General features: G+C 35.6%; 1 long non-coding RNA gene across 7 annotated transcripts in view; it reads right to left on the bottom strand.

The window, feature by feature from the left end:
• The window catches only part of LOC106728495, a 79,102-nt gene that overhangs the window by 29,240 nt on the left and 25,733 nt on the right, over positions 1–24,129 (bottom strand). For 2 of the 7 annotated variants that reach the window (XR_004318610.1, XR_004318606.1), the window contains exons 4-8: positions 15,648–15,817; positions 15,006–15,091; positions 9,912–10,001; positions 4,401–4,479; positions 265–357 (exon numbers count right to left, since the gene is read on the bottom strand). This is a non-coding gene — a long non-coding RNA (uncharacterized LOC106728495). Of the gene's footprint in view, positions 1–264; positions 358–4,400; positions 4,480–9,911; positions 10,002–15,005; positions 15,092–15,647; positions 15,818–17,370; positions 18,234–18,460; positions 18,493–24,129 lie in introns of those variants that run through there. The other 5 variants (XR_004318608.1, XR_004318607.1, XR_004318611.1 and 2 more) reach the window with 5 other exon arrangements.

Raw genomic sequence — 24,129 nt, 5'->3', positions numbered from 1 at the left:
CACAGAAGGAAAAAGATATTATAACAGAAGGGGTAAGGGAGGAGCATTTACTTAACTTATTTACAAACTGTGGATAGTGTTAAGGTAAGTCAAGAAGAGATGGTGCACACCACCACGGCTGGCCACGTGGGAAGCAGTTACACCCTTTAGGACTGTGGAGCAGCCACATAAGGGAAAGCAGGGTGGGGCGGGGGGGTAGGTTGCAAGAATAAATGTCGCTGCCTCACTATCCTTTCACCCTCCAATCTCCTGCCAGTGACTTACCTGACCAAACCAGAAGCCAAAAGGCAAAGACATCTACTGATATGGTTCAAAAATGATCTCACAGGTCACAGAAGAAGGTGGAGAATGATGGATCTGAAGGGATAAATAGAGAAGACTCAGAAAATCACTGGCGCATACAGTTGGCTTCTTACAAGCTGTAGGAAACTCAGAGCCATTCCTTGAGCACCCACCAAATTCTGTGCACAAGACCGCATTATTTCTAGATCTCGTATCTCTAATGGGAGCCACTAAACAGAGGAAGCAGTTGACTCCCATATTCAATATACACTAATGCAACATTAGAAACCACCTTAAACTAATGGGCTATGGAAGAAATACAAGGATTTCATGCTGCGATTCAAAATCTAACTTCACCAGGCAATCCTAAGTGATCAAAAATGCTTGCTAAGGAGCCGTCGCCTGAAGGAAAAATGTTTGGCAATGTAGTGTCCAAGAGGCACTCTAGACAGGACTGATGAATAAAGTAACTGATTGAGGAGGGAAGGCAAGACCCAACTCGAGATTATTGCTTGCTACTTCTCAAACGGTGTTACATGGTTTTTGACCAGTAGCCCTTTGGAAAAGCTTACTTCTGCTTAGGATGCTGGGAGTTCAGAACTAACAAGAGAAAGCCTTTGGAAGCAGCTGACAAAATTATAATACCCAAACCCTGACACTGAGGAAAAAGTTTGCCTTAAAGTACCCAAAGCGTAAGGCAGCCAATAATGCCTGGAATCAAAGATGGAACGCAAGGAGCCACCTGACTGTGCTGGGGCTAAGAAAAGAGGTAAGTCCACTGGGCGCGGCCCATATTCCTCTCCCTCCTACCCCTCGCCCATTCTTGGGGTATGCAATGATTTGAATTAGGAATGTAACCTTTACTGTTTGAATACCTCTGGTAAGAGGACAAGCACTGTCCAAATGTCTCTTTAGAAAAAGAGGATAAATATTAGCCTGTCAATGATTTAAAAACCCGAATGGACACTGAACTCAGTCCTCAGCCTGCCAGCAGTAAGAGGTGCATGAAAGAGGTTTCTATTTCATTTCACTCTGTAGTCCCGACTTTAGTCAAAATAAATTCTGATATTGAAACTGAAGCATAATCCCTCACTGCTATTCTTACTTTAAACTTGAATAACCTCTGCAAATTGTGCAGACAGGTGCTTAATGAAGCCCATATTTATAAAACAGTATTTTTCTTCACAGGACTACGGACTCTAATACATCTCTTCTAACTGGAATCAAGTTTCCTCATCAGAGCTCCTTTGGCCTCGCCTAAGCCATATGTTCAGAGGATATGGAGTCAATCCACTGTGCCAGCTGTGTTCTCATTATGTAAAATGCACCATAGTTTGGATGGCATGGTTGACAAAGATCACTCCACTCTGGCAGAAGTAAGCCAACAGAGTGTATGCGTAAACCTGTGAGGTGAAATGGAAGACTGGGAGAGCTGCCGAGGGTGGGGCTATTCAAACGAGTGAATTTTCAGAACCAAGACTATTTCTCATTGTAAATTTAGTTACTTCCCCCAAAATGTAGTAGGGGATGTTATTTTAACTGACTTGACCATCAGTGGAAAGCACTGTAATCTTGGAGGGTTATATGTAACTGTGTGTAAAGCACAACACAGTCAGTCCGCCCAGCTATGTTTAAGGCACAGAAAAAAACAAGGGAAACAATCCTATTACTCTGAGACAGAAACAACTTCTGAAAAACTCTGTGAGTCACATTTTAAAAGATAATTGAAGTAGATCTTATTAATGTTTAAAATGATTTCTTTACACCCTTTCAAAATTATTATGCGTCCCTCCCCCATTGCCATCAGGCTGTGACATGGGACTTCCGTTTCCTGCCTTGCCTTGTTGAATTCAGGCAGGGACATGGTGATTTGTTTAGGCCTGTCAAGTGTCTGAACAGAAGTTTTAAGAACCAGCATGTGAGTTGCCAAGTCTCTTTGTTCTCTCTGGAGTAATGTTCTAGATACAGACTGATCCACCAGCCTGTGTCCTAGAGTAAATAGGACAGAACAGAACAGTAACTGATGAGTGACGGATATATTACACAAGGTAGAAACAAGTTTTGTGGTAAACCACTTAGATTTTCAGGTTGTTACCTCAGCCTAATCTAACCAATCCTGCCTGAAGTAATAATGCTTTGAAAAATTCATGTTAATAAGCCCAACTTTTCAATCCTTTTCCCCTCGTTGATGAGATTTTAAATAGCTTGTGTTCTTTACTGTGCTTCCAAATTGGAGGATGAATCCAATCAAAAAGTCTAAAAGAAATTACACCCTCACACTAAAGACATTTAAAATAATTCACCCAGAGAAAATTACATTCAATTGGCTATGATTTTTGTTGTTTATGCTCCTTATACTTCCAAGCAATTTCTTACGAAGCAGCTACAAAATGTTTACAAAATAGCTAAGTATAAGAATAAGATGCCAGTCATCCTTAGTGTCACTTAGCGCCAGAAGTCTAAGGATTACATAAAGGTCAAAGTCAAATAAACACGAAGGAGCCAACAGATTTAAATTCAGCTTTGAATTTTGGCTGGTGATTAGACTCCATTTTGGAGAAGAACTGAGCTATCCAAAGTTGGGGATTATTTACTCTACTGTAGTGGAACTAAAATATCCAAAGCAAATTCAGATAGAGAAAAAGCACATTTCCAATCAATAGGAATCTGTTCAGAACTCAAGATTTAATCACACCAATATGATTAGACTAGTTCCCACCTCTCTGTAGGGCATATGACTCAAGGCACCCAGTGGATGCCTGAACCTCTGATAATACTAAACTCTATATACAATATGTTTTTTTCTATATATATATATATACACCTATGATAAAATCTAATTTATAAATTAGGCATAGTAAGAGATGAACAACAACTAAATAAAATAAAACAAGCACAACAACATATTGTAATAAATGTTACGTGAATATGGTCTCTCTCTTTCTCAAAATATATGATTGTACTATACACAACTTCTTGTGATATGAGACGATAAAATGCCTACGTGATGAGATGAAGTGAGGTGAACGCTGCAGGCACTGCGATGTAGCATTAGGCTACTCGTCTCCCCCTGACTATACATCTACTTCAGGTGGTCCCGAATCATCCAGCCATCATGATGGCAGTGACCGAGTCTCAGGAGCAGAAGACGATGATGGCTGGGGATCCTGGGCAGGAAGCAGCAGGACAGTGTGAGATTTCACCATGCTCCTTAGAATGGCATGTAATTTAAAACTTATGAATTGTTTATTTCTGGAATTTTCCATTTAATATTTTCAGACTGCAGTTAACTGCAGGTAACTGAAAAGGCAGAAAGTGAAACCTTGGAGAAGGGGGGACTACTGTACATATATTATTCAAGGCCTTCTCCCAGACACGTGAAAGATAAAGTCACGTGAAAAGTATAAAGAATATGTGCACTGAAGTCAGGCACAAATAGGCCTAAATTCCATCTTGACCTACCCCTTGCAAACCACACGATCTGAAACAAGCTATTTAATCTAATTCCTCTTCAGTGAAATGGGGATGACAGCTACTCACAGGTTTGGTGTAAACATTAGACAATGTGTGAAATGCAGCTACTGAAAATTGAACAAAATATTATATGAACTCACTTTATATTGATTTATATTTTATTTATGTATCTACAACTAGATTTTAGTTATAATATTTACTAAATACTTCTACAGCATATAGCATTGATTTGGCACTCTCTTTACGCCAGGTTCTGCCCTAGGTACTTAAGATATATGAATGAGCAAAACAGACAAAAACTCCCTGCCCATGTGCAGAGTGCATTACAATGGAGAAAGAACTGATAAGAAAAAGGATATAGCGTGTGTTAGGTGGTAAGAAATGCCATGAGGGAAAAAAAAAAAAAAACCAACATAAGTAAGGCTGAAGAATAAAGAGTAGGGTGTGGTGCACATTGCAAGTTTAAACAGGATGGTCAGGTAGGCCTCATTGAGAGGATGATCTTTGAGCAAAAATTTGAAAAAATAACAGGTAAATACAGTACTAAAATATCTTCTAGAATGAGGGCTCCACACAGTGCATTATTTAGCATTTGTAGGAGGCCAAATATTGATTCACAGATGAAATGAAGAGCGTGTGCTCACCTAGCCTCAAAAATGTTCTTTCGCAGGGGTGAGCTGCAGAACCACTGGGCAGCAGCCTGCAGACTTACTTCACGGCAGCCTGCAGAGAGGAAGTGATATGCTCAGTTAATCTTTAATATATAATTCCCTTACTGCAGGGAGACAGCAGAACATAGTAAATAGTCCCAGAGAAGTACCCTCTGCAACATAATGCCCTCTAAGGAGGATGTACGGTGCCAGTTTATTTGAAGGAATATATGAAGAAGAAGAAAATGCACAACTTTGTAGGGGAGACTCCTACCTCTCTAACATTATGAGTCCAAACGTCCCTAAAACAACACACATGTGAGGGAAAAAGTAAAAGTAAACACGGGTCTGAACTTCACTAGGCAGCTTTCCTTTATCCCCCGGTAGTCAGTCATGTTAAACCACAGTGGGCCCCAGGCTGAATTTTAAACTTTCCGTGTACCGGGAGCCAGTCTAGACCCAAGAGGGAAAAAAATCACCAAGCAGATCCTAATGAAGGCTCCCAAACCTTCTATAGCCCGCCTTATACCTCACACTTCCCTTAGCGCTCAAACAGCCAGCTACTCTGTTCTACCCATTCCATCCCTTTCACCACTTGAAAAAATAAAGTGGCTGAAGGATTTGGTGACCCCCTGGGTGAGGGAGAAATTCACAGGCTGTATATTTGTATTCTTTCATCCTGAATATCTAGCTCAACATAACCACGGAGAAGTCAGTTAAGGTAGGACTTCAGAGGCTAAAAGGAACAGGCAGTGTAACACTCAAAATTGATTTGCCCCCTGGGGATCTAACTCTTCTGCAATGCTCATTAAAACTTAACTTAAAATTTTAAAAGGTTTAGAAAACCCTTTTAAAAACATTTTTCAGTGTGACCTCACTCCAACTGACTGTCCTGCTTGGTTAAGCTTACTGTGGAGGGAATGGAATTTTTCTGCTGGGTTGCAAATGATTGTATAGACAAAGGGAATAGTTAAAATGCTCTTACTTGTGATAAAATTGATGGAACTAGCATAGAGGTTCCATATTTCCCTAATTAAGCCCTGAAATGGCTTCTGCATTTTTTTTTTTTGAAACCAGAGGGAATTCTGTTGAAATGAACAAATATTTTATACGGTTAAGTGTTCATTAAAATGAGCAATAGGGAATGAGCACAATACCCAAAATCAAGAGGAAAACTGTAAAATGGAAAAGGATAGATAAATCAATAACCTAGGATTCTGGCACTCTGATGAAATCATCACCTGTTGTTTTTGTTTTTCTAATTATTTTTCGTATAATTTACTCAGCTGTGCCTGTAATTCTCAAGTATGTACAACGTTAATACAGGAGTTAAAGTTGTTAAAGTCAGACTGTTTATTTTTCTAACCATTTGAATAAAAGACAATACACATTTTTATTAGAAATTTCAAAGAACAATAGACATTTCCTAAAAATATAAAAGTAAGTTCCTATGCAACTGATTTGCACATTGTATAAGGTAACATTTAGTATTTTGCAGTCTTTTTCTCCTGATCAAAAAGGGTTGGGTTCAGCATAGTAATTCAATTCAAATTCCAGGAATTATCTGCTGATATTAATTCATAGTTTTTTTTTTAAAGATGCTTAAAGCAAATTAAAACAAAGCTTTGTCTAAAAGAAAGTTTTATAGACAATTTGCTCCAAATGGAAATTTACTTGCCATTATTCACCTAATTTATGCTCAAACATAAAATTATTTTACAATGTAAAACTTAGATATAGCCATTAAATACTAAAAAAAATTACACACTGACATTTCCAATATTATAAATTGAAGTGTGCTATATATTGTATTTCCTCATCCAACGCAGTAGATACACACACACTCACACATACACTCTGCATGGGTGTTGACTATTAAAACAATAAACCTGTGGCACAGTGGTATTGTGTAAGAAAAAATTAAATTCAAATTTAACTGCCAGCCATATATGGAATATTTCAACGTGAGCCATATTGGTTTAACCCAGATGCTTATATTTTGTGTTAACTTTGAGAATGTATCATGATAAGAGGCAAAAATTGTCGGTAGGGATGCCCTCTTGTTAAGACAGCACCTGGAAGATTTTCCCACTCCCATCCAATAGCAAATAAACATTTCAGTGGACTAAAACTTATGCCAAAATGAAAAGATATGTTACATTTTTCTGCCTCTGAAATAAGGAAAGGACATAAGTTCATACAAAAGAAAGATGAAGTCTAGTAAGCATTATTTACTCTCAATGAAAGTAGAGGCATCCGATTTATATCTGATGATGTGTTTCAGGACCAAAATCTTCCTTCTAAACTGCAAACTAAAGCAGTATCTTTGGGATGAAAAGTTCCTATTTGCTACACACTATGCTCTTAGAACCCCATTTATTTTTTTCATAATTGACATATATTTCACTACATTTGTTCCCTGGAGTCTTGGTAATGCCTGACAGCAGTCATTAAGTAACCAATAATCTAAAAGTCAGGAGGCTGAATGAAGGTTGTTCTTTTGAGGGTACAATTTTTAACAAGAAGGGCAGACAGAAAGACTGAAACAAATTTTGAAAGTTGTATACAACAAAGAACACATCAGTTTTGAAAATTTCTGTCATAACACCTGTTGGAAGCAAAACCACGTCTAGTTCCAGTTCTCTCAGAGTATACAGAAGATAAAGACCTATGTCAAATAAAGTGCTTTGTCCAGTAGGAAATGTCTGTGACATAACTATATTCTTAGCAATTCTCTCTTAGTTACATATTTTAAAGACACACAAAATATCACTTCCAGGAAGAAAACACCACATTTCAATTCTTCATATAATTAAGCAAAAAAGACCTGTGTAACCTGGCTTCAAAAGCATGATAGTTATTTCTCTAGCATGTGTCCCCCTAGAGGTACGTAGAGTAAGGAGAAATTTAATTCCATTTTATGTAAACTTCTTGACAAATACAGAATACTTGAACGTGAGAAGTATTTGTTTAATCCAGATATATGATGTTGAAATGTGCTAAATCAGAAGACAAATGAATCTGGAAACCTATGATAATCAGGAATACTTGACCATTAGGCAGCCCTGTAACAATACAAATACACTTTTAGTGTCACCTTTTGTCCCATGAGCTGGGGCAGTAATTTCATATGCAGGTTTTGTGGTGGAAACTATTTCTGGATAGTGACTAAGGACTTCCAGTAGTTGCTGGGTCAGTGAGAAGAGTGTCAGCAGTATTGTGGCCACTCCCAGAGAAAAGTAATGTATGGAACTTAGAGGAGTTGCCTTGTCGGAGTACTGGGTTAGAATGACAATGGATGGAAAAAAGAATGACCTTCAAACACAGAGGGGAGAGTTTTAAACAAGGAGATGAAGGCAGTGGGAGCAGGGAAATAATTATTCACAATTATTTGTTATTTACAAAAAGAAAATACTAACAGGAAATCATCTTTGGATAGAAATACAAAGAAAACTTCTATATCCAATTTTAGCTGTCCATTTGTTATAAGGAAACACAAATATCGTGCTTCTCATCATATAGTTGGACAAAAGCCACAGTCAGTCATTTCTAAAAAAATTTACTGAAATACCTTTGGACCCTATATTGTATTATTATTATTATTATATACCATAGATAGAGTTCTAAATTTTTTAAATTAAGGTTAATGACACTCTATTGTTGATAACTTTTTCTTCCTGTTTTTGGAATAACTCATGAATAAGATGTAAATATAATACACAACAGAGAATGTTAAAGGCATAACACAATTACTGCCATACCATTTATCAGAGAAATGCAAATAGCACACAAGTAATCCAGTTTATGCCATGTTCCGTGTGGTATTCATCCACAGCACAGAAAAGATACATGTGACATAATACAGATAAAACAACAAAGAAAAGTTCTCACAGAAAAGAATTAAAGAGCATCATAAAAATGTGTTGTTTCAACATAAGGCCACGTATCATTGGGTGCCAATGTGCATATTAAAATCAAAAATGTGTATGCAATTTCTCTCTAGTGCTCTTAATCCAACTATAACCTTGACTATCCTAATAGTTCTACGTTGGAAGGAATGCCTGGCAGTCATAGAATGGCTCGCCTCATCTTGCATTTCAGACAAAGTTGCAAAGAGTAACCAGAAAATAATGCTAATAAATTAAAATTTCCTACCGCTAGTTGTATTTTTATCCATTACTTAAGAATGAAGGAATTGTGGGGGAAAGAATGAAGGGGTGGATAGTTTAAAATTAGACCTGAAAAAAAGAAAACAAGGGCATTCTAGGTTACTATGGCACCCCTGATTCTCAGGCTTGATTTTCTTTACATTTGGAGAATAAATGTCCCATTATCAAATACATGTTCCTCTGCTAACATTTGTGAGTATATTCTTTCTGTGCAATTCAGAGATATCATTACCAGGTGCAATCCCCCTTGGGTGCCAGGACAGTCTGCTTACTTGGAATCTTTCAATTAAGCATCTTAATTGGACCGACAAGGGCACTGGAATTCAGACTATGAAAGCAATGAACCATTTGGAAATAAAAATCTCAAAATAACATTTTACTTAATTATTACCCATATTTCATTCTGAAAGTTATATTCAGGATACTATTGTATCAATCTGCATGGTTTACTGACATATACTTTAGAGGTGCCTCCAAGGCTCTTTACCTTTGAAGTGCCAATTCAGGGTTTTCCATTTCCCTGGAGATAATTGAGGCCAATCCAATGTCCTTAAAAAATGCCCAGGAAACAATCTCTTTTTTACATGAGGTCATGGGTGAATCTAAATGTCATAAGCTGATTTCCCCATTGATCAATTAAGGTGCTGTACTTGACCCATTTAAAAAAATATATATGCATAATGTTAACATTCCAATAGAATTTACATAATAAATACATTGTAATACTTTAATTTCTACCTACTTTTAACATTCTGCATCAATAACACTGCTGAACAGTCTGCTTCAGAGCAAGTATTTGTTGAAATATTTGTCAGGCTAATGTACTTTCATTTGTGAGAAATTCCTGTCCATATGCTTACATATCAATGTATTATTGCCAAAATATATTTTTCACAACTCAGTATGCTCTATTTTTTCTCCAAAATTAATAAAATATAAATGTTTAACATAATAATTTCTGATTCGTATTTTCTAGCCTGATTTAAAAAATCATAGTTTATTTAAAGCCTTTTAAACTATCAGCATTTCTTATTTTATTCTTGACATTGATAGAAAAAGCAACACAAATATAAAGAAGAAAAACGTTCTCCTTAACCTTCTTAGAGCCCCTGTCTTGGTCTGAAAATTAAAATGACAAAGACAGATTGACAGAAGAAAAGCATACAAACGTATTTAATATAAGTTTTATGTGACATGAGAACCTTCATAAAGAAATGGAGACTCAAGAAACATACCTGACTATTTTTATGCTAGGTTTGATGACAGTGGACAGTCATGGGGAAATATGATAGATCAAGAAGTATGAGGCAAGTGGAATAAACTGGGGAAAACTTACCAAGTCCTGTTTGTTAGGATTCTTCTCAGCTCCCTTTTGTCTTTAGACATAAGGATGCTCCACTCTCACATGAGGGTTTTCTAACGTGTTCTAGGGAAGAAGGCGGGAGAAAGGTCAAATGGCCTCCTGCTTCTGCTGTTTTCTCAAACGCCTTTAGCTTAACATATTCAATATGCCAAGGTACCATATTTTGGGAATGTGTGTCCTGAATTCCATCACAGATCACAACTCAGACTGTAACAGTATACAGCTCATTTCATACAGGGCAGGATTCTAAAATCAACTAGAATTTTTGAACTAGTTATGCATACAGGTATGAGCTGGATTGACCACACAATTTACTTTCTAACCCAAGCTATTTTAGAGTGAAAATGGGTGCTAATAATAGTTAAAGAGCTAGCAAAGTTGTAAACCAGGAAGGGAATATGGTCACTCTGGGATGAGTAAACATTGATTGTGAAGCAAAATATTTTGTTTGATACGTGCAGAAACATTTCAATTGGGATCAGCTTTTCAAGGGAATTTATGAATTGAGAAAAGCTAGAAAGTGACAAATTATTGCTTTTTCCAGCTTTTAGGATTTATAACAAAGATATAAAATTAGGACACTGTGTAAAATGATATAGGTAATGATACCATCTCTCATCACTTACTAAGTGTATAACATATTCTCATTTTGAAACTCATTTTGAAAGGTAAGAAAGAAATCTCCTGATTGTTTCATCCTCTCAGTTTTGCAATTTCATGGGTGACACTGAGGGATATATGAAATCATCATAAACATTTTGATTCCATAATGTAAAGACTAACTGTTCATTTACAGATATTATGTATAGATAATGGCAGATGATTTTCTTGGGAATCACAATTGTCATAATATAAATTAATTAATAGTTACTTTTAACTTTAAAGCATTCTTTTCTTAAGGATAAACGTGAGCCACAATTAGTAGAAAAGTGTCATTGTGTCCAAAGCAAATAACAAAATTCATAATAATTTACATTATTTCTTCAACCTAAATAGATCACATAAAGCAGGGCCCAAAACATTGCAAATAAAATTACTTGTTTTAAGAAACAGACTTTAAAAAATCCTTTACACATCAAATACAATTGGCAAATAGTGATTTTCCTAGAAATTCAAGTGTCTTTGGGAAAACGACTTCTGTTTCTATTCATGAACATCTAAAAAATAAATGTAATCTTTAAAATATTACAGAGAATTAGGGATCTTCAATATTTTACTAGAAAAGGATTTCACCAAATCTTAACATATTATCTAAAAACACATCATGTTATTTGTTAATGAACAAAATCTATAGAAATAACTGGCGTGAACTGACACTGTGGTATAATCTTGCCAGTCATCCCATGATTACTGGTGGCAGCAAGACTGTGCCATGCAAGGTTAACAGACATTTTGTCGGGCACATGCTTTAGTCACAATCTGATTCTTCTCCCCTGCAGGCTGTTGAATGAAAATGCAATGTTGTGATTTGTGTTACAGAGAACAGAGATCAACAGGGGGACCAGGAGTTGCCCACCTCTCACACTGTCCACTCTGTTACAAGTGTGGATGACTTACGGTGGAGAAATGAAACTAAAACAAAACTAGGCTAAGAAGTACTCTGATTAACTATGCTCAAATGCAATAAACATAAATCCAGCAGACAAAGTAGCTCACAAGCATAGGGTACTGCAGATGCTGTATACTTAGGGCTCTAGCCCCATAAATTCATAATGATTTCCTTCTGGGTATCTTAAGGCCACCACATGATTTTTGACAAATTATATATATTTTGGAATTTCCATTTTGAATAGTTAATTTTAAGAGCAGTTATTTCTGAAGGGAAATTCATCTAATAACCACTAGGGCATGGTTTCCCCAAAGCATACAGTTATGCTTGCTTGAAGGAACTCAACCATGCATTACCAACAAAAGTTAGCACTCCTGTTGTGCCTGGCGCTGTTCTCCTTTGTGGCATTTTCTAGTTTTTATGATTACACCACCTTTTTTTATGTCAGGAATTACCTTTCTGGGGAAGTTTTTCTTTCAATATCTACAGGAAAAAATCATAGTGCACATACAGCCTTTTCTTTAACTAAGTTTGATTAGTTTTTTAAGTGAGAAATATGGTGTTTCTTTGCAACAAGTTTCATGTGCTAAGTACCAATGAAAACACAGGTGAGTGTATTTCATTTCCATGAAAACATAAAAGTGGTCTGTGAAAGATAAAGCATAGTAAGAGTACAATGTTCTGTATTTCCTAAATATATTCTGGTCTGTCTACTGAAGTGGGTACTTCAGGGTACATCCTGACTATAACTTAATCACTTTTGGTAAATGGGTACCACTTACAGTAAATCTGATCATAGTCTTCTCTCTCTGCTCTAAAGGATTTCTGCAATCTTTTTATTTGCTGTCAGCTCCTTTTGAAAATAAATTTTCCTACTATAGTCTTAACCTTAAAGTCACAATAATGCTTTGTAGGGTTCCTTGTGAAAGAAAGCATAAGCTAATTCAAATATGTGAACTGGCAGCTCATAATACAAAATGATAAGCATTTGAAAACTTTTGGTTCACTTCTATGTAGTTACTAATTTCATATGCCGTTATAAATCACACAGCTTTTTAAGTGATTGACAGAATTGCCACTAGTTATTCTTTTACTTTTTCTACTTTTAATTTTTTAAAATTTCAATATACAAAAAGAGACCAAAAATAGAATGAACCTGCATATCCCTATCCCATATTGTCAATTACTTTCACTCCATGGCCAGTCTTTTATACCCTTGCCTACCTGTCCTATCCAGTATTATTTTGAATATTATTTAAAATATATAACCATATAATTGAATTTAAACATTAAATCTTATAATTATTTTTTTTCTTATATAAGGATCCAAATAAAATTCACACATTGTTACTGGCTGACATGTGTTTAAGTCTTTTTCCTTTTTTTAAAGTATAGTAATACAATTGTTATGGTGACTTAAATGTACTAAACCTACTTTTTAAAAAGACCACTTTGTTGAGGTATGATTTACATACAAAAAGCTGTACATATTTAATGTATAAAACTTGAGACATTTGGAGATAAGTACACAGAAGTGACACTAACACTATAGTCGATTTCATAAACATATCCATCACTGTCAAAAGTTTCTTCCTGCCCTACTCATTTGTATTTCTTCATTTGTGTGTGCATGCATGATAAGAACACTTAACATGACATCTATTCTGTTAGCATATTTTTAAGTATGTAATACAGCACTGTTAATTATAGGTTCTACACTATACAGTAGATCTCTTGGACTTGTTAATTTGTATAACTGAAACTTTGTACCCTTTTACTAATACCTGTTCCCTCTCCTCCCAGCCCCTGACAACAACCAATCTACTCTCTACTTATATGAGTTTGATTACTTTAGATTCTTCATATAAGTAGTGTGTCCTTCTGTGTCTCATTTATCTTACTTAGCTTAACATTCTCCAGGTTCACCTACATTGTTGCAAATGGCAGCATTTCCTACCATCATTTTTAAGGCTGAGTAATATTCCATTGTATGTATATACAACATTTTTTGATCCATTCATCCAACGATGGACATATAGGTAGTTTCCATCTCTTGGCTATTGTGAACAATGATGTAATGAACATGAGAGTACGTATTTTAAGTCTTCTTTAATCTACTGGTTTCCACTCCTCGCACATTCACATTCTCTCTTTCCCTTGCAATGTATTTGTTAAAGAAACTTGATTTCTTGTACTGCCCAGTTTCCCAGTCTGGATTTCACTGACAGCATTTCTGTGTTTCCTTAATACTCTTCTCTATACTCTGTATTTTCTATAAATTGGAAGTTGGATCTAGAAAATTAATCAAATTCATGTTTGATATTTTGGGCAAGAATATTCCATAAGTGCTGTTGTAAAGTATTCTTTAATAGTAGAAATATTCACATTTGACCATCATAAAGTTGTGGTTAAAAGCACAGGCTCTGGAGGCTGAATATGTGGAAATTAATCCTGGTTTTGTCTCGTGTGGTGATGAAACCTTGAGCAAATGAATTAATCAGTACTTCATTTCCTTCACCTGTGAAATGGGAATGAAAACCATACCTGACGAGATTTGTGTCAAGTTGAGGTAAATTAATTCAGAAAAAGCACTTCAAGTAATTCTTAGTTCACAGTAAGTATTCAATATATGTTAGCTATTAAAATCAGCTACTAGACTTAATTATAAGGAAGAACATGCAGAAAATATTTGCAAAAATTTTCATTCATATAGCAGCTAAATTGACAAGCCAAGTAAGAATGGCTTTTCAGTACCTAATATAAAAGTTGAAATGTGAGTGGACTAAAAGGTTCAAATATATCAGGGAACTGGTAATGAAAGATGCAGCCTTATACTGGTAGGTCAATGACTTAACATCCCACAGGTTACTAGTAATTGAAAGGAACTGCTGCTCTCCGGTTCTGTTAAATGTATTACATCCTTCGATATACCATTCTTGGCTCAACCTTAGAAAATAACCTACACGCATGATCAAGTCACATTTTATTCTTTCTTAAAGATACTTTGACAGCATCAAGCTAAGCAAAACAACTCTCTTAGCTAGGCAGAAGAAATGGGTTCATCTCTTGCTATCCAGAGCAATAGTTGGTGAATGAAGTTTTTACTCTTTTAGAGATAGGGCATAAATGTTTCACACATTCAATTGTAGTTTACAGAATTTCTAAGGAAGCAAAATCACTTAATATGCATTTTTAAAAATCACAATCTTGAGAATGGCTATTAACTAAGGATTTAGCAAACATTAAGTTATAAAATCCATAAGATTGGAAAACAGTGAAGATTTGAAGTCAGATGAGCAATGGAAAATTAAGGCTGGGTGTTTAAGAAAACTGCCTATTAACAGGAACTATTAGATAACGGAATGTTCTTTTCCTAAGTTCCATAAATTTCAAAAGTAAATTGGAAAACACATTGAAAGAAATGTTCCACCTTATCAGGGGAATAAATGAAATGGTCATGAAACAATCTCATGTTTCTATAAGCTGGGCTGCAAATTAGATGTATAAAATTTACCTACCCAAGCTATGAACACGATAAGTCCAACATTAGGCTTAGTCCGAGTTGCACTGGGAAAAGTTCCATTTCCAGATCCTCAGCCAAAAGCTGAATAATACCAATATGGAAATTTGGAGCAAAATCAATTGTTAAAGTCAGATTATGAGATTTTAACTGCCATTCTAAAACTACTTATACGGCCTTTCTATGTTATTTCCACTTGCCAGATCAACACCCAGGAGTCATTTTGACATTTAAAAAAAAATCCCAATAACACATCCAACTGCTGATTTACAAAGCAAAAGGCAACCTGTGATTTTGGCTTCTAAACCCAGTTTGCCTTAGGGATAGATGGATGAAAGAAATTTTAGCCTACTGTTTAAGGGCTAATAGTCCCACATTTCCATATCCCATTTAGGGCATGCAGATTTTAGCACTTCAGCTTAAAGAGTATCATTTTATATATAGTGCGTGAGTGGAGTAAGCAGCAAGCGAGAATGGGATAATAAATGGCAAAAAAGCAAAGAGGCTGTTCCTGCAGGTAGCCTCCTATGCCAACTGCCCAAGGAAAATGGCTGTGAAAGCTGAACACATTTTTTTTTTTCCATGAGCAAAGGATGAGAATTTAATAGTAAAAGAGTAAATTGAGTGTCTGTCCTTTTACCTCTTACTAGAATTTCTTTGTTGTCCTTTGCATGGGGAAGGTTAACAGCTCAACCTAATTCTTCACTCCAAGGAACTTTACAGGCTGTCATTTGGTTAAGGGCTAATGGGTCTTCTGGGATTTGACAGCTGAACGGAGTGCTCATTGGAGCAGGCGGCTCCACAGAAGGCCTGGAAAAGAATGTTTGAGTTGGAGAGAAGGTGCTGCTCCAACTGCTTTTCCACCTGCAAAAACAGAACCTTTGGGGACAGTAGCCCCGCAGTTAACAGGGGATCCCAGGAATGAGAGAGGTGTTAAATTTGCCGGTTCTTCTGTTTAGCCAAGGATTTTCCGACCTTGCTGTTTTTGGCAAAATTTTGAAATATCCCACTTCTCTCACCCTGAGCTTTTCCCTTCCCATTTCTCAGGGATAGTTTTGAGAATCGGAATGACTATTCCAAACAGAGAGACAGAATTTTAAGAGGATGTGAGAGTCACACTCCTGGGTTCCCCACATGTCTCTAAGCAGCACTGGGCAGCTATGGGTGTTGATGGAGGCTGTGCGGGGGAGGAGCTGGCAGGGGCAGGTAGCAAACAGCAAATAAAAGGATCAAGTTGCCAACCACCTCAACCTCCACTCCACGTTGCAGAGGGACGCTTCCTAAAACCCCTTGCTGACTAAATCAGACGGAAAATTTTAAAACACTACCAACTGAAAATGCCACAGATTTCACTCAGCAAACTCTGAAAGTCAAGTTCATATTTACCTTGCTGAACTGAGTGCAACATTCCTGATGAGAGCACCTTTCAAACTGTTTCTTTTCTAAAATTTCCAATGAAAAACCTGAACCATCTGCATTAGCCTCTTGTGATAAAGTGATGCAGACCTTGTCCTAAACCTAACAGTTCAAAAATGCCACTTTTGATGAAAAAGCACAAAGAATTTAATTTTCTCATGTTTCTTTTAAAAATTTTGTTGTAGTAAAATATATAGAACATAAAATGTCACCATTTTAACTATTTTTAAGTGTCCAAATCAGTGGCATTAATTACATTCACAATGTTGTGCAACCATCATCACTATTTCCAAAATTTTAACCACTTTAAAGAGAAACTCTGTTAAACAAACAAACAAAACAAATTTTTAAAGAATGGTTTTTGCTATCGTGACTGCCATGAGTTGTGGTCAACACAACCTTAAAGTAATTAAGATTAGCAGTCACGTATGTATTTTCTAAAAGAAAATGAATTAGCTTAAAATAATTATTGGAAAAGTGTAAAATCACTGTCAACTGATCACTAACCATGAATGGTCTATACTGTAGTTTTGAATAATTCTATCTAATTGATCAGACTTTTTTTGTATAATATAAAATTTCAATGATTAAGTAAGACTGATGACCTGGATAATCATACTAATTATTGAAAAGATAAACAATAAAAATAAACAAACAAAAGCAGAATGTGATGTCAAAGGCTAAAAATGTGGAACTACAAAGGTGATTTTATAAGGCTAAAGAATCAAGGCATGATTAAAATCTAGAACTCTAATATATTACTTCAGAAAGAACATTTCCAAATTAATAGTTAGATTTCAAGGAAAATTTAGATGAGATTTTGAAATGGCTCTAGGTAAGGATTCAGAATATAAGTTTAGGGGGTTCATATATAATGTTATCTCAGCCGCTCATTAAATTGTCCTGTTTTTCAAAAGGCAAAAGTAAAATATGAAATATAGACTTACCAGTTTTAGGCACAGCTTCTCATTTCAGTCAATTCTTGCTCATTGATTAGTAAATCCAATCAATGGCAATGACAATTTGAGAAGTAAATCCCTCCATCAAATCTTAAATCTTGCACATTGCATCTCTGAAGTTCACCCTATTCTTTCATCATCACGAATTTCAATGCCATGTGAGGCAAGTGCATCATTTATTTTAATCCTGTTGAAATGAATGGATGAACTTAAATAACAATGCAAGCCTTTTTCTGTATAGTGCTGTAATTCACTTTGAAGTGATAGTTCTTTTAGGATTAAGATGTATACTTTTTGGTTCTTTGACTAGTTGTCCTTTCTTTGTGTACTATATTAATAAGAATTTAAAGCAAGACTAAGTCACAGCTGCCTTCTAATACAAGTCTTAGAGTCTTAAGCAAAATTCTACAAGAGCAGCCAACCCAGTGAAAAGCCACTTTGAAGGGAATAAAACTATCATTTAGTAACTACAGGCTATGGTTTTCTATTTAATCACTTGTGTTAGACAGACTATTGATAAAAACAGTTCTGAAAATATTTTCATTTATTGTCACATATCCAGCATTAAAATGAAAGAAGTTTGACATACTATTGCAGAAGAAATAACTATTTAATTCTTAACTTATTCTAACATGATGTTTACTGCATAAAGCAATCAATTTATCCAACATTTAGAACAATTTTATGAGATGTTCAAAATAGATATTGTCAAAAAAGATATGCATAAGAGAAAATATGCTAGTTAGTTCTTAAGAAGATATGGTGACTAAAACATAATACAGCTTTCTGAAACCATTTCTAGAAATGGTTATACACAAAAACTATATTATGCAATATTAAGATATTTACATGTTGACTTACTTTAAATAAAGTTTAACTGCTAATGGTTTCCATTATAGAAATTGTTCAAAAGAAAATGTCAAAAGAAAGAACTGCCTATACATCACCACCTAAAAGAAAATCATCCATAATATTTCAGAATATTTCTTCTTGTATTTCCCTTATAAAATGTTACTTATTTTTCTTATTTCAAAATTACTAAATACCAGGTTATACAAACTTGGATCAATCTACTCACAGAACATAAGATGATGATGATGATGATGATGATGATGATGATGATGATGATGATGATGATAACCCATATATTTCAATTATCTAAAGATAATTATTATAAATAAATTGACAATGTCCTTTGAGTCCATTTTTGAGTGTTTATTTTTATATCTTTCTCCAAACATTGTTAATAGTAACAGTATTCCCCTAATTAAAAAAATTACTAAATGCTTAATGCAGAAAAGGTGTCAGAAAGAGAGAAAAAAAGGATATAATAAGAGCATATATAACCTTAGCCAACAGAAATGTACTGATAATTTTATTCAGATACTATCAATATACTTTGAATCCTACATACTTCCTTTATCCATAAGTAGATGCTAATCTTTTTAATATGATTCAGAATATCTTAAAGCAATATCTAAGGGTTAACTTAAGGAAGAAAAACCAGAAATATTCTGTTACTGTCAGAGCAAGCTAAGATAAATGCTAATTCTCATTTTTAGCCATCAAGTCCCTCCAACGTCCCAGAACTCTTTCTAACAAACCATTCTTTATCCTCCCCTTCTACCCATCTCTTAGCAAGTCAGCTCCCTACTGCCCTTCATTTCCGCTCTGTTGGCTTCACTCATGCTGGTCTCCATTCTCATAACACCACCTTTTCTGTTGCCCTTGATGTTGTTATTTTGCTGTTGCTGTGTGTGTGTTTAATCAATCCAGTCTTCCTAGAGGCTTGAGTCCAAGCTTTCCCTAACAGGTATGTCCTTTTCTCTACCTCTAAGACTATATTCCCCAACAGATTTTCAAGGCAGGTACTCAAGACACAGGCAAACAAGAAAAGAACTTAGTTATTAGAATAGGACAGGCAATGGCAAGAAATGGAAAAAGTACGCAATGCCTGGAATTTGACTACCATACAAGACCAGAAATGGATCCATAACATCGTTGACTTTTGCAGACAGAATGAGCTCCTGCTTTTATGTTTTGCTGCAAATAGGACTAACTTCTAACAGAGTTTGATTTTCATCTAAGAGATGGCTTAATATCCCCAGCAGTAAAAATGAAATATGTTGGAAGACAAAAATCAGGCAAGGCATTACTCTGAATGACTTAAGTCAGTGGAATAATGTAATAACTAGGGATGGATCCAAATTTTGTGAGACTTGAAGTTTGTATAATTTGCGGGACTCTCTAAGAAAAAGAATACAAAATGACAAATACAAAACTGGAAATGAAAGTCATCATTACTTTAGAATAAGAAAAGAAATGCCAACAAAACATTGAAGACCTGGAGATTTGTGTACGTCTGTATTTTTAGATCTCTTTACAAAATTTACAAATATGATTACATAGACATGCTTCCTGATAGCAACCTGCCTCCGTTCTCCACCAAGAACACCCTACAACTCCCAGCACTCACAGGGGCCTGTTCAAGTAGAGGACGCTGAAGCTGAAACTTTGTTAGCTTTGTGCCAAATTCGCTTCTGGTTTTAATTGTAAAACTGTAGGCAACAGGAGCCAGATGGTGGAATTACTTTAGCAGGCAAGCCGTCCTTCCTAATTTCTTTGAAAGTGCACCAAATAGAATTCTCACTGAGTGGCTATAAAGGTATAAACGAAGTACAATCCTGTGAAAGTACTATGGCTTAGCAAATGGAGTCTGAGGGACAGGTGTGAGGGGTTGGGGAGACTGCCCAGACATGGGCCCCTTAACAGTGCCTCGGATTTCAACAGAGAGGCAGACAGCACTCAAGACAGGAACAAAAACAAGTATGAAAGAACAGGACAGCCCAAGGAAATAGCAGAATTTTAGGTGGAGTTTGATTTATGATATATGGGAAGCTGGAGTGAGAAAAATGAGTATAGCCATAGACTGCCTCAGGATTTCAGAGGGTCTTCAGTGCTGCATTAAGGAGTGTGCCCTGAATTCAGATGGCAATTAGAACAACAAAGGATAAAAAATTTTGTTTTATTTATTTGATTTTCATAAAAACAATGAGAAATCTTTAATGATATGCTTAGGTCATCCAAGAAACCATCAACAGAATAATCAGAAAGTTGCCAGAGTTTTATTATTCTAATACTTTAGATCACAATAGAGAAAATTTTATATGTGTGGGAGTGGAGATAGGGGTATATGTTAAAGAAGAGGAAAATCAATAGGTTTCTCCCCTCAGAGAAAAGTCCTCTAAACTCACAATGCATGTAAACTGAAGACATTTGATAATAATGAATCTAATGTTTTAATAGAAGAATTCTACTCAGAGTAGTTAAGAAGGCAAGTCCAAGAATTAGACTTTCTGAGTTTGAGTCTTGGCACCATCATTTACAGTGTGATTTTGCTGTGCAAAAGCTTTTAAGTTTAATTAGGTCTGATTTGTTTATTTTGGTTTTTATTTCCATTACTCCAGGAGACATATCCAAAAAATATTGCGTGATTTATGTCAGAGTGTTCTGCCTATATTTTCTTCTAGTTTTATTAGAGTATCTGGTCTTATATTAGGTCTTTAATCTATTTTGAGTTTATATTTGTATTTAGTGTTAAAGAATGTTCTAATTCCATTCTTTTGCATGTAGCTGTCCAGTTTTCCCAGCACCTCTTATGGAAGAGACTGTCTTTTCTCCATTGTATATTCTTGCCTCCTTTGTAGTATATTAATTGATCATAATTGCATGGGTTTATTTCTGGGCCTTCTATCCTGTTGCACTAATCTATAGTTTGTTTTTGTGCCAGTACCATACTGTATCGATCACTGTACTTTGTAGTAGAGTCTGAGTCAGGAAGTGTGATTCCTTCAGCTCCGTTCTTCCTTCTCAATATTGTTTTGGCTATTTGAGGTCTTTTCTGTTTCCATACAAAATTTAACATTTTTTGTGAAAAATGCCATTGGTAATTTGATAGGGATTGTATTTAATCTGTAGATTGCCTTGGGTAGTATGGTAATTTAAACAATATTGATTCTTCGAATCCAAGAACACAATATATCTTTCCATTTGTTGGTGTCATCTTCAATTTCTTTCATCAGCTTCTTACACTTTTCAGAGTACAGGTCTTTTGCCACCTTGTGTAGGTTTATTCCTAGGTATTTTATGCTTCTTGATGTGATGGTAATTGGGATTGTTTCCTTAATTTCTCTCTTTGATATTTTGTTATTAGTGTATAGAAAAGCAAGAGATCTCTATATATGAATTTTGTAACCAACAACTTTACTGAATTTACTGATCAGCTCTAGTAGTTTTCTGGTAGCATCTTTGGGATTTTCTATGTATAGTATCATGCTGTCTGCAAACAGTGACAGTTTTACTTCCTCTTTTCCAATTTGGATTCCTTTTGTTTTTCTTTTCTGATTGCTATGGCTAGGACTTCCAAGACCATGTTGAATAAAAGTGGTGAGAGGAGGTATCTTTGTCCTGTTCCTAATCTTAGAGGAAATGCTTTCAGCTTTTCACCACTTAGTAGACATGGCACTGCCCACCAAAGGGCCGAGACCTAGCTCCATCTCCCAGTAAACAAGCACCAGCCCCTCCCACCAGGAAGCCTGCACAAACCTCTAGACCAGCCTCACCCACCAAGGGGCAGACACCATAAGCAAGAAAACTATAGATCTGCTTCCTGAAGACCAACTCCACAAATGCAGGATAGATACTACTCTGGGACCAAGTGGCCTCTGGTCTGTGGGTGACAAGAAGAGAGTGCACTACTGGGATGCATAGGACATCTCCTATAGAGGGCTGCTTCTCCAAGGTCGAGAAATGTAACTAACCTACCACACACATAAAAAAACAAATAGCAATTTAGACAAGATGAGGTGACAGAGGAATATGTTTCAGATGAGGGAACAAGATAAAACCCCTGAAGAACTAAGTGACATGGAGATATGCAATCTATCTGAGAAAAAGTTCAGATAAATTCAAGAAGAAGATACAACCATTGTAAATATATATGTGCCCAACATAGGAGCACCTCAATATATAAGGAAATGTTAACAGATGTAAAAGGAGAAATCAACAATAACACAATAATAGTGGGGAACTTTTAACACCTCACTTACATCAATTGACAGATCATGCAGAGAGAAAATAAAGAAACAAAGGCCTTAAATAACACATTAGGCCAGATGGTCTTAATTGATATTTATAGAGCATTCCATCCAAAAGCAGCAGGATATATCTTCTCTTCAAGTGCACTCAAAACATTCTCCAGGATAGATCACATGCTGGGCCACAAAGCAAGCCTTGGTAAATTTAAGAAAACTGAAATCATATCAAGAAATCTATATCTTGATCTGAATGATGGTTATACAAGTATATACATGTGTAAAAATGTATTGAGCTGAACTCTTAAAATTCCTATACTTCTTTTACTTCACTGAAAATATTTTATTCCTCAATTTTTAAAAATGAAAAAAAAAAAGAGCAAAAAAATGGCAAAACTCATTTATACTATGAGAAGTCAGGAGATTAGTTACCCATGTGGTGACCTTGTGACTAGAAGGAAACAAGAGTAGACATCTGGAAAGTTGGTAATTTTCTTTTACTTAATGTAAGTCCTAGTTACCTCAGTACCTCAGTATTTTCAGTTCGTGAAAGTTCATCAAACTGTACACTTACGATATATGCATGTTTTTGTAGGTATGTTATACCTGACAGGTTAAAAGCGACTCAGTGAATAACAAATGTGTATGTATACATATTTATAAATAAAGATAGATACACACACACACACACACACACACATATACATATGACATCAGACGTCCCTATTTGTGATGAAAGAAACAAGTCAGTTTCTTCAGACTGTGCTCTCTAGTCCCACATACAAATCAGCTAAAATAAAAAAGCAAAACCCACTTTCTCTTTCTACTATATGGCCCATCTGTGTAAATGAATGTTTGTAAAGACACTTGTATTATGTATACATGGTAGTAGTACATTTATTAGAAACTTTTGCACAATAGTGAATTGCAAATCTCTGCAACACAGCTCTTTCAGATGTTATTTTTAACACATGGGCTTTAAGAACAATTAGCTAGAATTACTTTTGGTGTCAAGTGATTTTTCAATTATTTTCTTTCACAGATCTTTTCAGAGTCACAAAAATCTTTACACATTCCTCTTGCCTTAGATGAACTATTGTTTAAAACAAGACTTAAATAGAAATGCAATTTAGATGCTTCTACTAAAGATGTTCTTAAAACATTCCTAGGGCTTAAAAAAAACAAAAAACAGTTTCACAGACTTTGCTCAATTCCCCTGTAGAGCATTTATGCATGATTTGGATTCTATTTTCTATACCTATGCTAACAGCAGGAATTCTTAACATAGGTGTACTTTTAACAGCCACATTGTGAACAGCATGAATAAAGGAATCAACATGACCTCAAATCAAAATATCAGCATAATGCCCTTAGCACCAAAAAGAGAGGAGGGAGTCTTCAGCTCCAGGATCGATGAATGGTACTCAGCAACATTTCAGTTAGCAACTGCAGTCAAGCCTGTGTTGAAAAGCCAGTCCCTGGAATAAACAGGTACCGGTCCACAAGGCAGAAGCAAGAAACTGAGACTCCATGCACCCTACTCTACTCCACAGCATTTCAGTGAACAACCTAACCTGTAGTGTTTGTAAATAGAGTAACATTTATCACAAACCTTTTTATATCATTGTAGACTTCAAAGTGCCAAGAATGCATT

Source organism: Camelus ferus, chromosome 3 (assembly GCF_009834535.1).
Source record: "Camelus ferus isolate YT-003-E chromosome 3, BCGSAC_Cfer_1.0, whole genome shotgun sequence".
NCBI classification, from domain to species: domain Eukaryota; kingdom Metazoa; phylum Chordata; class Mammalia; order Artiodactyla; family Camelidae; genus Camelus; species Camelus ferus.
This window is presented reverse-complemented; position numbering and strand designations above follow the sequence as displayed.